Source organism: Varanus komodoensis, unplaced genomic scaffold (assembly GCF_004798865.1).
Source record: "Varanus komodoensis strain SLA01 unplaced genomic scaffold, ASM479886v1 scaffold82, whole genome shotgun sequence".
Lineage (NCBI taxonomy): Eukaryota > Metazoa > Chordata > Lepidosauria > Squamata > Varanidae > Varanus > Varanus komodoensis.
In genome coordinates, this window is record NW_025336508.1 from 459,898 (window position 1) to 475,783 (window position 15,886).

Here is a 15,886-nt window from a genome sequence, read left to right on the forward strand (position 1 = left end):
AGCTGAAGAAGGGCTTGGGATTGGAGCCAGCCGGGGAAACGGCCCCCAGCTGTGGCGTCCGGTCACTTGGCGTGCCAGCTCACGGGAGCCTCTCCTGATCCGGCGATCAGGCAGCCATTCTCTTGGGGAATGTGGAATCGGGAGGAGCAAAGGGAAGCAGGGGGAGCGGGGGCATGTCTGGCTGGGCTTTGGCGCCTGGAGGCCCCATGGGTGCTTTGATGCCACCCGCTTGCCAGCCCCAGGTTTCGGGCCCCTGGGCAAGACACCCCACACGGGCCCCTCCCTCGGTGAGCCTGCCTCCCCCCATGGCTCACGGCTGCTCTGACTCAACAGCCTCATCTGCCCTCTGTTCGGCCCCCGCCTGCTCTTCCCAGACATGCAGAGCACCCAGGAGTGGGCGTGTGTCTGGGGGGGGCGGTCGCCTGTTGCCTCCGTGAGCGAGCGGCAGGTGACCGGGCAGGCGGCCCCAGGGAGAGGGGAACGACGCGGGGTGTGTGGGGGGGCGTCCTGTGGTTGGATCTCGGCTCTGGAGCGGTGCCCAACTAGGCCCACCTTTGGCGCCGGCTGAGCTGTTGCCTCAGTTCCCCCTGCGGAGCTCATCAGCTGGGAAGATCACAGGCAGGTCGAGTCAGAAGGGGCCAGGGGGCCGCCGGGCCCACCCCTGCTCAGGGCAGGACCCTCACTTCCCCCCTCCCGCTCAGGGGCTGCTCAGTTGCACCCTGAGTGCCCCCCCTGTGGGAAGGCCCCCCCCCCCCCGGTCTCGGTGCGCACTGTTGCTCTGCTCCAACCTTCACAAAGCTCTCCGGGTGTCCAGCTGGAAGCTGAGCCCGTCACTCGGCGCCCTGCGCTCTGGGATGGTCGAGAGCAGATCCCGGCCTTCCTTGGGGTCCCATGCCCAGTTCTTCCCATCTCTCCCACTGGGCTTTGTTCCAGTCCCTGGACCACCCAGGCTGCCTGTGCCTTTCCTGAGCACAGGGGCACTCGACCCCCCCCCCCCCGCAGAGTGCACGGCGCGCATTCTCCCCGCGATGGGGAGGCACCGCTTCCACGAACGCCGCCCCAAGGAGCCTCTGCCGCTGGAGCAGCTGCGCCTCACGCGACTCAGTGGGCGCCCGGCAAGGCAGCGGGGCCTTCTCCTGCGCGGCACCGGAGGGGCAGGTCGCCGCAGCGGCAGAGGGTGGGCCGCCTGCCACCCAGCGCTGGCCTCTGCCCCACACGATTCCTCACTGAGTAGCTGCTCGCTGCCCACACCAGCAAATGCCACGGTGTGTGTGTGTGTGGGGGGGTGCCAGGCGAGCGGCTGCTTGCAAGTCCCAGGCCCGCTGGGTTTGACGGTGCCACACGAGCTGGCCACAGGCGCGTTTGCGTGGCACAGTTACCCACGGGCTTGTACATCGATGCTGGAGCGCGAGGTCCAAGCGCCGTTGCGGTGTTTCAGGGTGTCACATTTGGTTGGTGGGAACCGGCAGCAGGACGGGGGGGGGGGTCTCTCTGCACCCCGGTGGCTCGAGGTGTCACCCGAGCCCAGAAAATGCGCCCATCACGGACCCAACACCTGGACCCTGGGGCTTCTTGGCAGGCGCATCTGCTGCGGCTCCTGCAAGGGGCTGGCCGGGGAGCCCCACGTCTGCCTGCCCCACTGGGGGTCCTGCCGCGAGAGCCACGTCTCTGCTTCTCCCATCTCGGGAAGGGCCACAGCCCTCGCCCCCTTGCTCTCCTGCAGGTTCTGGTTCTGGATCCCATTCCTCTGAAGTCCAGCCAGCAGCCCTTGAGAACGAGCGCCCAAAGCAGCCGCCCTTCTTGTTCCCGTAACTATGAAAACAATCGATCCCCATAAAAGCGACCACACCAGCACCAGTGAAACCTGCACCTCACAGATGTCGGGAAGGCGAGCGGGTTTTCGAAGCCTTCCTGGGGACCTGCAGCGGCCCACAGCTCCACCGGCTCCTGCAGGGGGGCAACTTTTTAAAGCGAATTTTGGACAGTTTGGGTGCATCTAAGCATCCCGTAGCCCTTTGGCAGATGAAGCCAGTGCCAGGCAGGGATCACTCAGCCCTCGACGGTCATAGCAAGCACCGCATTGTTAGATTATGTATGATACATTCTTTAAAAGTGCCTTTAAGTTGGCCAGCAGCTAAACTGAGAGCTGGATCCCTGCTGTGGGCTGCGTTATGGATAAGTGAGCAACGCTGAAGCGCATTGAAGTGCGCTGGCAGCAGGTGGCGCTACTGCCACACTGCATACAGTCAGAAATGCTGCGAGCAGACAAAGGGCCCGGCTGCACTGCCGTGGGGGTGTCCCATCATTCAGCAGTGGTGCGGGGCAGCTGCACAGCTGCTTTCTCGGATTAACCGAGCCTGAAGGATGAAAAGCGCTAACCCAAACCTATGAAGCTCCGGGGTGAGGAAAGGAACCTTCACTGTGGGGTTGGAAAAGCTGCCAAATTGTCTACCACACCTTGAGAGGATGAAAGATTTATTTACAATACAGTGCACTGAGTTTGAAGCAAACGGATTATTAAATCTATCCCTGGGAGGTAAGCCACGGAGTGCTGCTCGGAATCTTGCTTATCCTACGCTGCCCCACCCTGGGCTGAAAACGGGGCAGGGTGGGACCCAGACTGGTTTGGTAACTTTATTGTACAGCTACTGTGTGGCTGAAAACCACAGTGTTTTGGGAGCTTGGGAACCAAGCACCCCTCCCCAAATGGCCCAGACTGGGACGAGCTGGCTCCCTACCGCCCTGTCAGAATGAGGACGGATCCAGCCACGTCCTTGTCCCTAGTCAGGGGCTCGGCTTCCCGCTGTGTGCCACATCTTTGCCTGGATGGGCGCAGCTCTTGGGCGGGGACGTGCCCGGGGCCGCCCTGCAATGCCTTCCCATCGCACGTTCAATATCGAGCCGCCCAGTTTTCTTGGGCTCCATTTTCCACCCGTACAGTATTTTGCTGACGAGCAGATTTTAATTCTCGCTAGCAGGAAATCTGCAAGGAAGGCCAGCTCCCTGCCTGCTGATCCAAGTGCATCCCGCAGCATCTTCGGGGAAATTGCGAATGGCTCCGCCGCACTTTTGGGTCGGCTTTGCCGAGTCGGAGCTACTGGGCCATGCAGACCTTAAGAGGTGGTTTGACAACCTGGTTGCAACCCCAAGGAGCAGGCAGGAGAAATTCACTGCAGAAGGCCCCTTTCCGTGGCCCTCTTTCCACGGACCTTGGGGCTCTGGAGCTTCCATGCAGCCTCGCTTGGGCCCACGGAAGAGGCTCCTTGTCTGCCCCTTGGTGGGGGCACAGGGGATGCTGCGGCCCTCGGCAGAAGGAAAATACCCTGGAAAGGCTGGGAGGAGAACGGCGCGAGCCGCAGCCCTGGGAATCAGGCTGGCTTGCTTCAGCCGCCGTGAGCTTTTCCCTCCGATCTGGTCTTTCCAGGCTGGCTAGGAGCATTTTCTCCTGGGAAAACTGCCCCCTCCCATGGCTTTCAGGCTTGGCCCAAGAGACGGGTCAGATCCTCACCTGGCTCCCAGGCCAGGCTGTCTCTGCCCTGCCTTCCCGCAGCCTCGGAGGCCAGAACTCCTGGCAAAGCAGGAAGAAGCTGCCGGCGGCAGGAAGGCCCCCATGCCCTTCCGTGCCCCCCCTTCGGGCCCCAGGGCATCACTTGGGCTGTCTCAGCATGCAAGGGCCACAGGCGACCCCGGGGGCGTGTTCTCTCTCCATCCCTCCTCAGGAGAGGGCTGGGGGTTGCCCCAGTGCAGCAAGACCAGCCGTCCAGGGCAGACTGACGGGCCGCTTCCAGGGAACCCTTGCAGCCATTCTAAAGAGCCATGAAGCTCGCTGGCCGGCGCTGCGCTGCAGAGGGCCAAGGGGAAGGCTCTTCCTGCACCAAGCCGCTGCGTGCAATGGCACCGGACGGGCTTCTCTCACCCCCGTCTCCCGAACTGCCTCGACAGGCGTTCCCGCTCCCCAGGTGCCTTTCTACCCACTGACGGAGTCGGTGAGGATTCTCCTATTCGGAAAAGCGTGCCAAAATGTGCGTTGCGACTTACAGAACATCCACCGGCATGTAGCATTTTCCGCTGCGTCCTCGCGGGCACAGCACACAGACGCAGGATCCTTCAGAGCAACAGCAGGAGAGAGGAGAGAGGCATCAAGCAGGTTTGGTGTTTTAAAATGGCTCGTGCGTGCATGCAAGGTTGCATGTTTGGTATTCTCATACAACTAAACCTGTGTACAATTCTGGGAAGTTAAAAAAGGCCCTGCAAGTCCAAGGAAGCTGCACAACTTGGACGCCGGCCACTGTGGAATCCGCAGGTGGGTTTCATAGGAATCCAAAGTCATTTGACTCTTGTTGTGATTCCTCCGGCAGCCCTACCTGAGCTCGGGGGTAGAGGACACCCGTGCAGGCACTGTCCCGTTCAGGGGCTGAAATGGCAGGTGAGGGGAGGCACCATTTTCTCCCTGAACTCCTGCAGGAGAGCGTTCAGTGACTGCAGAAGATTTGGGAGTACAGGACCGCAGGCCTGGCTGTACAGGAGCAACTTCCGCCGTGTGTCTGCATGCAAAGAGCAGTTGGCAGTGGACACTGCAATAAACCGAGAGGATACCCTGCGAGGGCCACCCGGGCGCTGACGGCATCTCCAGGACATGCACCTGGTCCCCACGTGAAGCTGGAAGGAATCGCCCCAGCCAGGCACTCGGTCGTGTCATCCTAGGTAAACTTCAGAGGTGCCTGGCCAGGGAGCCTTGGCGGCAGCTGCCGGCCGCTTCGCCTCTGCTGCCTCACACCGCAGCTCAGCTCCATGGAGAAGCGTGGGCCCCGCGGGTGTGCGAGTTCCACCATGGCAGGTCCGGCCAGGCACCACCGTGGGCACGTGTGTGTGGGGAGAGGAAACCCCCCTCTGCCCTCCAAGCAGTGACCAGAGACAAGCGCGTGGGTTCCGCTTTGGCGGGAGGTGCTGGGGCTCAGCCGAGGCTCCTGCTTACTCTGTCAGCAGAGAGTCCCCATTCCTAATTTATGGAATATAAAAATGCGGGTGTGGAAATGCTCTTAACAAAAACGGGCTTCTGCAGCTCCATCCCGAGCCCAGCACTGCTGCTTCCTGAGGGCAGAGGCGAGAAGAGGGTCCTTCCTTGACAGAATGTGCTTGGCAGTCGCACCAAGAGACGCTCTGGGCACGTTCTGCTCCCCGGCTCCACGATTCAGCGCGACTCCTCTCCGGAGGTGCTTCGTTGCCAGTCCTTGTGGACACCTGTGGCACACAAATCCGCCCGGCCGCGGTCTTCAGCAGAGGTGGGCGGATCTGCCAGGCAAGATCTCGCAGAGGCGCATGGCTCTCCACGGCATGCCTTCTGTGTGCATTGCTGGTGTTCACATATTTACACACGTGCATTTTCTTCTGGATGCATCCAGAGACTAAAGCTCGTTGCCATTTTGCTGGCACTGTTTTCAAATGTGTGCACCGTTTCCTCTCTTGCAGAAAGCACTGCAAGTTCAGAAACACACGGATTTCGGACCATATCGAATGTTGAGCTTGGCGTTCAGCTGCCAGAGGTGTGGATTAGATAAATCAGAAAGCAAGTGAGCGAGCGAGCTCTGTGGAGTGAATTCCTCACGCAGTAGTAACAGAACAGGGTTCGTAGCTGGGGTGCTCCTGGACCCAGGACTGTCTCTTGAGTCTCAGGTAGACAGGGTGGCCAGGAGCGCCTTCTTTCAGCTGCATTTGATTTACCGACCATGGCCCCATCCGGACGGGCCATGCCCAGCCACGCTCTGGCAGCCTCTCAGCTGGGCTACTGTTATTTGCTCTGTGTGGGGCTGCCCTTGAAGACAGTCCAGAAACTTCAACGGGTGCAGAACAGGCCGCGTGGCTGCTAGCACAAGCCGGTCCCTGCGCACATGTGACGCCAATGCTTCGCCATCTTCATTGGCTTCCACTGGAGCTCCAGGTTCAATTCAAGCTGCCTGCTCTAACATATAAAGCCCTAAGTAAATAGGAAAAAATAAATAAATGGCCTGGGACCAGGGAACCTGAGGACCACCTGCTCGCAAATGTACCTACCCAGCTCCTAAGATCTGTCTTGGGGGCCCTTCTGAAAGAGCCGTCCTCCAGGGAAGCAAGGAGGAGGCCTGACAGAAGAAACCCAGCAAGGATGGCGACATCGACTGCCATCCACCCCACAAGTTACGTGAATTCACCTTAGATCACCCTGGTTTTTATCTGCAGGTTTTGCAAGACTCCTGCTTAGAAAACTAGATGTACCTTCTCCTCGGGTGAAAGGTAACCCCCACCCCTGCTGTCCCGCAGCCACCTGGGCAGAAGAGCACGGGGGAACTGGGGACATCAGATGCAGAGCTCACAGAAGAGGCCAGCACTTCTCCCAGGGCCTGGTCTGGAGGAGCCGCACTGTCTCCGAGCCTGGAAGGGTGCTCCGAGGCCGGCTGCCTCCGCCTGGTTGCATCACTCCCGCCTTTGGCATGGCGAGAGGAGGGTGGAGAGCAGGGCTGGCAAAGGGCCGCCCAGATCCTGCCAGCAACGGGGTTTGTTTGGCTTGATTCATAGGCAAAACTGGATGGATGATGGGTGGAGGCATCCCTCTCTCTTCTTGAAGTCCCGGCAGATTTGGCCTTTGTTCCTGTTCTCAGAAGCAGCCTTTGGGCTTTGGGGCGTGAACCGGGTTTGCATGTCTGTCTCGCTGCTCCCCAGCAGCTCCTGTGCCAAGTGCTCGGCCTGCCGATCGCCCTGCCGAGGTCGGGGGTGCGGCTGCCGGGGACCCCCCAACCCCCCGGCACACCGAAGGCCAAGGGAGAGGCTGGGCCAGCCCCAGAGACCCGGGCCCACTGAAGAGGCTGCAGAACCTCTCTGCGGAGACTGCCCGCGACCCCCCGCGGGCACAGGCCGTGGCCCATGACTCCCTGCCCCATACATCTGACGGTGGGGCTGACAGTGTGGCAAAGGCATGCGGACTCCGTGCTAGCTGGGTGTTCATCTGGATTCTGAGCAGGGACCACATGTTTCTGGGATTCGCCTTCCCTTTTGGGAATACCCAAAGTGCCTCTTGCTTTGGGTGGTTCTCTGGACTTCTTGCAAATGCATTCATATGGTCTGTGCTAGCAATGCTGCTCTTTATGCCTCCCTTTCCTTCTTCTGCAGATTTTGGCATTAGAGAATATCGGCACGGTCCTAAGCACCTGCTCAGAACAGAACATCTCGTCTAAGTTTCTGTCTTGCTGGTGACTTGCAAAGAAAACCCTCTTCCCAAAGAAGACAGCAAGTCTGAGACGCCCTTCCTGGAAAGCACACCCAAAACACGGATCGGAGATGCGTGCCCAAAAGGAGAATCGAGCCCCCGGTTTAAGGCCTGACCAATCCAGAGAGACCGCTTGTTCGTGATCTTCCGGGCATCCTGGTGCAGCGACCTGGCCGTGGTGGGGAGGGCTTGCACCCCCCGCCTTTCACAATTGCTGGTGCCAAGTTGGCACTGCCACCTTTGGAAATGCATTTGGTTGACGGGGCACCAAGCCTCTTGGGAAGCCAGCTGCATGTCAGAGCCGGACGGCAGTGGGACCCATCGCCGGGGGGGCTGCCCACTTCCCACACGGGAGGCGTTCGAGAAGAGCCTGGACAGCCATCTCAGTGGGGTGATGTAACCCAGTGCCCCCACTAGCAGGGGGTGGGACCTGAGGGCCTCCTGTCCCCTCCCCAGGCAGGCAGGCAGGCAGGCAGGCAGGCAGGCAGGCAGGCAGGCAGGCGCTTCTCTAAGAATCTTCTGAAGGACAATCCATTATCTTGGCCTTTTCCTCCTGGAAGGGGGCTCCAGTCGTAGGCCAGGTCAACCACCCCAACATGATTTGTGCCCACCTACCAAGAGAAGTGGCCCTTAAGGTGGCTGCGCAGGGGAACTGGACCAATGCCGCAACCCTGCATCACCCGTAGCTTCAACGTGTGCCCAGGCAGGAGCCCGACTGATCAAGCCCTGGGCTGGAAAGCACGGCAGGTTCGGATGCCAGCGAGGGGCACAGGGAATGCCAGCGCTCGGTGCCCGGGCTTTGCGTCATCCCTGTCGATGGAGAAACCTTCTGGCTTACCTGCAAGGGTGGGAAACGGCGAGGCCGGGCCTTTTACGAGGCTTGAATGAGGTCACTGCTGGCGGCTTCCAGCTCCTTCTCAGCACCGATGTGTCAGGGGCTGCAGCCGGTTCATACACGAAAGGCTACCTGAGTCTGCCTTGGGGCCTCCCACCACCCCAAAGGGAGGCGGGCGGGGGGGGCGCAATTTGCTCTTGAAGCATCGGATCCCCCCCAGCCCAACCGCTCGGCTCAATCAGCATCCTCTGGCAGTGGCGTCGGGGGGGTGTCAGATGGGCTTGTGGCTGGTGTCCCCACAGAGCACTGTGAGGCCCTCCGGGGAAAGGCGCCCATTGCCCCTTCACGTGCAGTTCAGCAACCCTTCCAGCCATGGCTCACGGTGGCTCAAGGGGAAACGGGCCCCTCCCGCTGCCGGGCTGGGCCGCCCGTGCTTCTGGCGGATGCTCCGTGGCGCAGGGGCATCTGGTGCCGGCCGCTGGCCTTTCTGCACCACCTCCTTCCCGGGATGAAGGGTGGATGAGAAAGCCACTCCATAGGGAAAGGCCCCTGGTTCGGGATGGGCCCAGCCACGTGCCCCGGGCTGTGGTGCGACCCTGCGCATTTCCCAGCGGGCAACGACATCCGTGGAAAAGCGGGCAGGGGCACGTGGCGTGCGCATCGCTGCGAAACTCGCGCACACAGGCAGCTCCTCTCAGGCCGATGGCGGACTTCCCGCAGGAGTCCAGCCTTATGCATCCGCGATGCCTCCAGGGGGTGGACCGCAACTCCCAGCGCAGCCCAGCGCAGCCCAGGCAGCGTGGCTCCGGATTTGTAGTCCAGCACATCTGAAGAGGCCCAGGTGCAGGAGGGCTGATGCAACCCGTTTGGGGTGGGGGAGCCCCCGTCGGTCCCAGAGCAGCCCGGCATTCCGCGGGAGCGACTTGCTGAGGGCCCCGGATGCGCCCCCTTCGCCCTCGCGCGCCTCCCAGAGCCCTCGCCCTGCAGCTCGCAGGCCCCCCGTGGCCGCATTCAGTCCGGGGTGCCCCCTCTGCGCCCACAAGGGACTGGTGGCCTCCTCAGAAAGGGGGCGCGTGCCTCGTGCTCCTCAGTGCTCGGCCCGCGCTTGCCGCACCTCGGCAACCTCCCCGGGGCAGCGGCCACCCCACCCAGGGCGTGGCTGGCCCCGCGCTGGCACCGGGAGCCTTTGGTGTCAGAACGTCATGCTCCTGGCACGGACCAGTCCCAGATCTTTCTTGAATTCCCACCAGATGCTAATTTCTCAAGCGCAGCGATTGCTTCATGCAGGAGCCGCTGGTTGGGTACTCGGTTCTCAGGAGCATCAGGCCCGCCGAACCAGACAAGGAACTTGGAGCGGAGGTTGGCTCTGGGACAAGGCAGCCGCGAGATCTGTTTTTCCCCCAGGGGAGCCGACGCAGGCGACGCTTGCGTGAGAAGGGCGCGCCGGCAGCATCTCCTCCAGCCGCATGGGCAGGCCACAGAAGGCAACGCACCCTGGGAAGGTGCAGACGCCCATGGCCCGGGACAGGCATTTCAAGGAGATGATCCTCTGGCAGCTGAGAAGCCAGAAAGTGGCAACACCTTCCCTTTCTTTTGTGGGAAACTCACAGACTTTCAAACCCGGGAGCCCAGATGGCTTTGCTAAGCCAGAATTGGAGGGTGGAGGCTGGATGGATCCAGAACGGGACGGGACGGGACGGGACGGGGAGGGAGGGCGGCCCTCATTTGCGCCGGGAAGCTGTCCTCCCCAGCCCCTGCAGGGTTGCGCGAGTGCTGCCCGGCCTCGCACCCTCTTCTTGCCCCAGCGCCACTACGTCCGAGTAACATGGCAGGAGGGTCCTTGCGCGGAGGAGGGCCTTCTCTGCGGTGGCACCCTGACTGTGGAGTACGGTCCCCAAGGAGACTCGCCTGGCGCCGTCACTCCATTCCTTTCGGGGGCAGGCAAAGACCTATTTATTTTCCCGGTATTGTAACAATTAATTGGATTTATCCTTGTTTTTATCACTATTGCTAGATGCAGTGTGCAGTGTGTTGTTGTTGTTGTTGTTGTTGTTATGGTTTTTGTTCCTTTTTTTTGTTCTTTGTAAGCTGTCCAGAAACTTCTTAAATAATGGGATGGCATGGAAAAACTTTAAGTAAATCAATAAATATCAGGAATTTCAGTAGTGTTCCTAGATCCTGGGGCACCCCGTTCCAGTGTCACTGCTCATGTGTCAGCAGAAAGGATGTGTCTCCGTGCGCAAAGTTGCATGTAAACAGTAGCAGAGTAGAGACATCCAAAAAGAAACTGGGCAGCCCGCTGAGTGGGATGGTGTGAGTTGTCCTGCAACAGCAGGAGGTGGACTGGATGGCCTTCCTGGCCCCTTCCAACTCTACTGTTCTCTGGATATATGGTGGCCTGGCTGTCCGAGATGCGCCCCTGGCCCCTCAGGGCACCCTGTGGCTTGGAAATGGCCAAGCTGCATCTTTGGATTGACTCAAGAGCATGTCACAGATGGTGCCCCTTCCAGACGTTGTTCCCTCTTCTATCTCAGCGCAGCTGCTGATTTGACTTCACAATCAATGGGTCCAAAGGAAAGAAGGGGAAATGGTCACCTAAACTTCTGTACCGGAGTCAAGCTCAGGAAGAAAATCCTGCAGTGAGAGTCTTTGCCCTGGGAGCTGCACACCGATTCAGACGCGCAGGTGCGCTCGTCTTTGGCTTGCTGCTTTTGAGCGTGGCAAATTACTTCTTCCACACTGCAGAGCGGGGTGCTCGAGGCAAGATGAGCGCTTGGAGGCTTATCTGCCCCGGTGCATTTGCCCACGCAAATCACGGCATCGGGCAAAGTCCCAGAATACTGGGAAGTGTGATATGTAAGCGTGAGGACGATATTCGGGGCAGGAAAACAGCCCCAGTGGGGCTTAGGAAAGAAGCAGGCGATCCCGCGCAAATCCAGAGGGCACCGCCACGCAACTCCGCAACTGCGTGCTGCCTCAGGCAACCCAAGGCGTGTGGCACACCCCACCGAGCGCTCCTGGAACGTCCTCCGGTGGGTTAGGGCTCCTGCCACAGCCGCGGTGTCCAGAAACCGCGTGGATTCTTGGGGCCGGTCCTGGAGGCAGAACCAGAGAAGAACCTGTGCAAGGATTCCTGCTCTTCCTTCAGTCTTGCCCCAAAGCTGCCCCAAACGTTTAGCTGCAAAAGTGGGCCTGCGGGTCTGGCTCTAGAGCAGGACGGGGGAACCCCAGGGCCAAACCGGACCCTCCCGGGGTTCTGAGCTGCCTTGCCTGGTGGATTCACAGATTTGGCGAGTTCTCTTATTCCCTCCAAGCAGCCCCTGGGGAAGTGCGGCTCCAGGGCGTGGAAGGGGTGGAGCCAAGGGGGAATGGCGACGGCGGCACATCCGAATTTGATGGACAACGTGGCGGAAGGTGGTTAAAAAGGCCTGGCACCAGTTGCATCGACTTCAGCAGAGGAAACGTCTCTACAAGTGAGGAAATGGGCAACAAAGAAGTTGGAGGGGGAGCCGGCTCGGAAGGATTAAGTCCCTTCCAAACGCTCGAAGATTGCTCAGGACCAGTGTAAAGGAGAGGCAGATATGGTGCATCCCACATGTCAGGAAAGGTGTCGTGAAATCCAAAAGATCACCCAAAGGGTTTATAAGTAGAGCTGGGGAAGAAGAAACGTAGAAACGTAGAAACAGAGCGAGCCAGAAGGGGCTTCCCAGGCTGTCTAGTCTGACCCCGGCTCCGCTCATGCAATCCCCAACACATGGCTGTTGGGGATTTCATCAAGAAGGCATCCGTCAGGAAACGGAAGTCTTGCCCAAATGAGGAAAACCAAACCTTGCACAAGGGGGATGCGAGTGGAGAATAGGAGATGCAAAGCAGCCTTCTGAGGAGCCCTCGGCTGCGTCCAGGCCAACGGTGCAGAATTCTTCAAATGCAGCAGAAGCTGGGAGTCAGTTGGGCCTCTCCATGAGGCTGGAACTAAAGAAGCACTAAAGGAGACGAAGAGGATTGAAGAGAGTTGAGTGACTCGTTCCCTTCCTTCCTCCATGCAGAGAATGAAGCGCAGGCACCTGTTCCCAAACTCAGGAGGGGGGCCTGAGGACCCCAGGCAGGTCGTGGGGACCAGAGAAGGTATTCTCCCCCTCACTGACAAACTGAAAGTTAGTAAGTCAACAGGCCCAAATGTCTGCCCATCCTCGTTCTTAAAGATCTCAAATACGAAATTACTGCCCTTTTTACGAAAATATATAACATGCCCCTGTGGCCAGCCTGTGTACCAGAGGATGGCCAGTGTAACAACATCAAGAGAGGCAGCATTGTGCAGTGGTTAAGGCATGGGACTGGGACCCAGACGATCCGGGTTCGAGTCCCCGCTCAGCCATGGAGCCGACTGGGTGGCTTTGGGCCAGGCACAGACTCTCGGCCCAACCTACCTCACAGGGTTGTTGTTGTGGGGATGAGATGGAGGAGGAGAATGATGTGAGCTGCCTTGAGCCCTTTGTAGGGAAAAGGCAGGATATAAATGGAAAAATAAATAAAATAAATGTCTAGAAAGGGATCCAGGGTTGATCTGGGGAATAGCAGACTGCTTAGTTTAAAGTCTGTTCTAGGCAAGTTGGATGACAATGTTATTAAAGATAGACTCAGGAAGGACCTAGAGGGACAAGCTTCGCTGGAAAGGAAGCAACATGGCTTCTGGAAAAGTTAGTCTCCACTCACGAACCTATCGGTGTTCTCTGGGAGTGTCAGTGTGCGTGTGGAGCGAGGGAATCTGGAAGAATTCGTTGTTTGCCTGGACTTCCAAGAGGCCTTTGACAGAGCCCCTCCCCAAAGGCCCCTGAGCAAACCAGCAGCCATGGAATAAAACGGGGGGGGGGGGTCCCCTTACGGATCAGTGACTGGCTGAAGAACAGAAGGCAGAGAGTGGAAAGAAACGGCAAGTCCTGCGCATGGAGGGGTGTCCCCAGTGGAGCTCCACCGACTTCTGTGCAAGGACGATTATTAAACCGCCTGGAATTAGCAGTAAGCGCTGAATGGCACCCAGCTATTTAGGGCCTGCGAGGAGCTCCCCAGGGATCGCCCCAAGCTGGGAGAAAGAGCACCCAAGCGGCCAATGTGGTTCGGTGGGCGCAAGGGTCAAGGGAGGGGGCGGCGCTCCGCAGCTTCCAGCAGAGCCGGTGCGACCTGAGCTGGTGGCCCCTGGCCAAGGCATGGGGCTCGGGCTGGTGGGGCGGCTTGGGCCACATGTCCGCCCCACATGCACCTGCTGCGGAAAAGGCAAACTCCGCGTCAGGCATAGTTAAGACCCAAGGCGAGATGACCGATGTCACGCTACCGCCGTGCAAACTACGGCGTCGCCGCGCTTCGAATACTCTGTGCAGTGGCGGTCACTACTCCGAACGAGAGACGGCAGAGCTGGATGAGGTGCGGGGCTGGAGCCGCTGCAGCAACGGGGGCCTCGTCCTGGAGGGAGGCGAGGCAGAGGCGCTCTGCATTATGCACAGGCGGCCTTTTGCTTTCCCACGAGACTGGAACCCAAAGGGGCTCCCCGGACCATGCTGGGCGAGATCCGGGACAGGTAAAGGGGGGTACGGAGGGTGCCCAGTCCTGCTGGCCCCGCAGGGGCTGCTCCCTTTGGCAGGGGCATGTGCCAGTGGCTGAGGCGCTTGGGCAGGGGGACGCATCCTGCTCGCATGTATCCTCCTGGGTGGCCCCGTTGGCAGCTGGCTCCACTGTGGGTGCCAAGCGCTGCTTTGGACAGCCTCCAGTCCGATCCTGCAGGTCGGAACACCTGTCCGTAAGGCGCAGCTCTTTCAGCTACGTGAACCTGAGGCAGCATCCAGGACCCGGGCCCACCTCCCGACTTCGATTCCGCACCCCCTGGAATGCCTGCCCAAGAGCATCTCCGAGTCCATTTCTCCCTCTGGCTCAAAGACCCCCCACCCACCTTTTACAGGAATGGCGACCGGCGGAAGAACCCAAAGCGCTCCCCGAGCGCCCCAGAACCGCCCGCTGGCAGGGCGGGGGCAAGAGGGAGTACCCAGCTTCCCGCCTGCTTGTGGACCCTGGGCACAGAGAACGGGACAAGGCGGCCCCCGCCTGACCCAGAGGCCCCACTTGCGCCTCGGTCGCACACTCCGCCCCTCTCATGCCGCATCTCGGCCTCGTTCGCTGTTGCGCCGCTTGCTCTCCACTCGGATTCCTCCGGGCTGTGCCGTCTCCGTCCGCACCGTGCTGAACGGGGGCGGCAGCACAACTGCTTCGATGATGTGCCAGCCCTGGCCCAGTGGGCCTGGCCTGGGCCTCGTGTTCTCCTCTGGGAGCACACCGTTCCCATTCCTGGGATGCGGGACTCAGCCCGGCCCGCTGGCGGCACTGGAAAGCTACCCAGGCTGGCCTGTGAACTCTGTGGCAGAGGCAAGAGAGGCCCCTGCAGCGCCCACCTGGGCTGGGAGGGGGGCGCATGGCCTGGGCGAGCCCCGTCCCTCCTGCCCCCAGACCGGCAGCCAGCCTGCGAGACCACCCAAAACCGAATGCGCCCACCCCGAAGACGGGAGACGCTCCATGTTGCTTTTGAACTGTGGTTTTATTTACATTGGCATTGACAACAGAGTATATTCCATCGAATTAATACTTCTTACAAGTCATGGAGAACCTGTGGATGCCTGCCACTTGAAGTTGAGCAAATGAAGTTATTTTGAAATCTAGGACTCTTGAAGTCAACCCCCAGTCCCCCACCCCCAGCCCCGCTGCCCTCCAGAGAGGGAGGGTTTTGAATTATGTGCCCCTGCCCACTGTGATTCATCAGTACAAACAGCACCAGCATTTTATAAGTCGTAATGCAGATAGCCTTTTCCATAAAAACAAAATTTAAAAAATTTAAAAAAATGCAAACAAAAATGTGGTTCTGAAAGGCCCGATATCCCAAGAAGAAATAATAATTAAAAATACCAGAAATCTATAGGCGATTGCTTCAGGAAATGACAAGAACAGTAATACGTACAACTCAACCGCATACTTACAAACTTTACAGGGAAGTATGTCTCGCATCGCACTGAACGTGTGCGCACCAAGTATCCGTGCAGAACTTATGCAGGACGACGTGCCCGCCTAAAATCACCATTTTATGGCAACGGAGAGCAGGGGAGGGTCTTAGGCGCTGCCATGGCCACGCACGCGCCGAGGAAGCAGACAGCTGGCGCAGAGTTTAAGCCACAACTTCTTGCACAGCGAAGTGGATGGCAGAAGCAGGAAACACGCGCACACGTGCACGCATGCACCCGGAAAGCTCTCGGCTCTGACTATTCAACCAATCTGCCTCACTGACTTCTCCAGTCAATATGCAACAGAAGTCAAAGGGGCATGCACTTCCCAAAGCAACCAAGACACTGCGGGGACATGGCAAAAAGGAGGAAGAAAACATGTCTGTAGGGATCCAGCCTTGGAAGCCCCCCTCTGTGCGTTTGTGTGCAAAGGTGATCCGTGGAACTCGAGCCTGAGCGGCCTGGCCGGAAGAATCCCCTTGAAATGGTGAGTGCGGCTGCGGCATCCCCGGCTGGCGGGCTGGCTGGCTTCAAGGGGGGACCCTGCAGCCCCGCACATGCGGGGGAGGTCCTGGCCCCCTCCCTCCCGCAGGGGGAGGCACGACAGCGCCTCTGGGGGAGTCGTGGCGAAGGCCAAAGCATCCGGTCCGGGCGTGCTCAGGCGCTCTCCTGCAGCAAGGGCATCGCGTCGGGCAGCCTGCGGCACCCTGGGAAGCACGGGAGGGGAGAGGGGAATGGCTTCCGATCTGGGAGAAGCCAGCCCGGGTGTCCGTG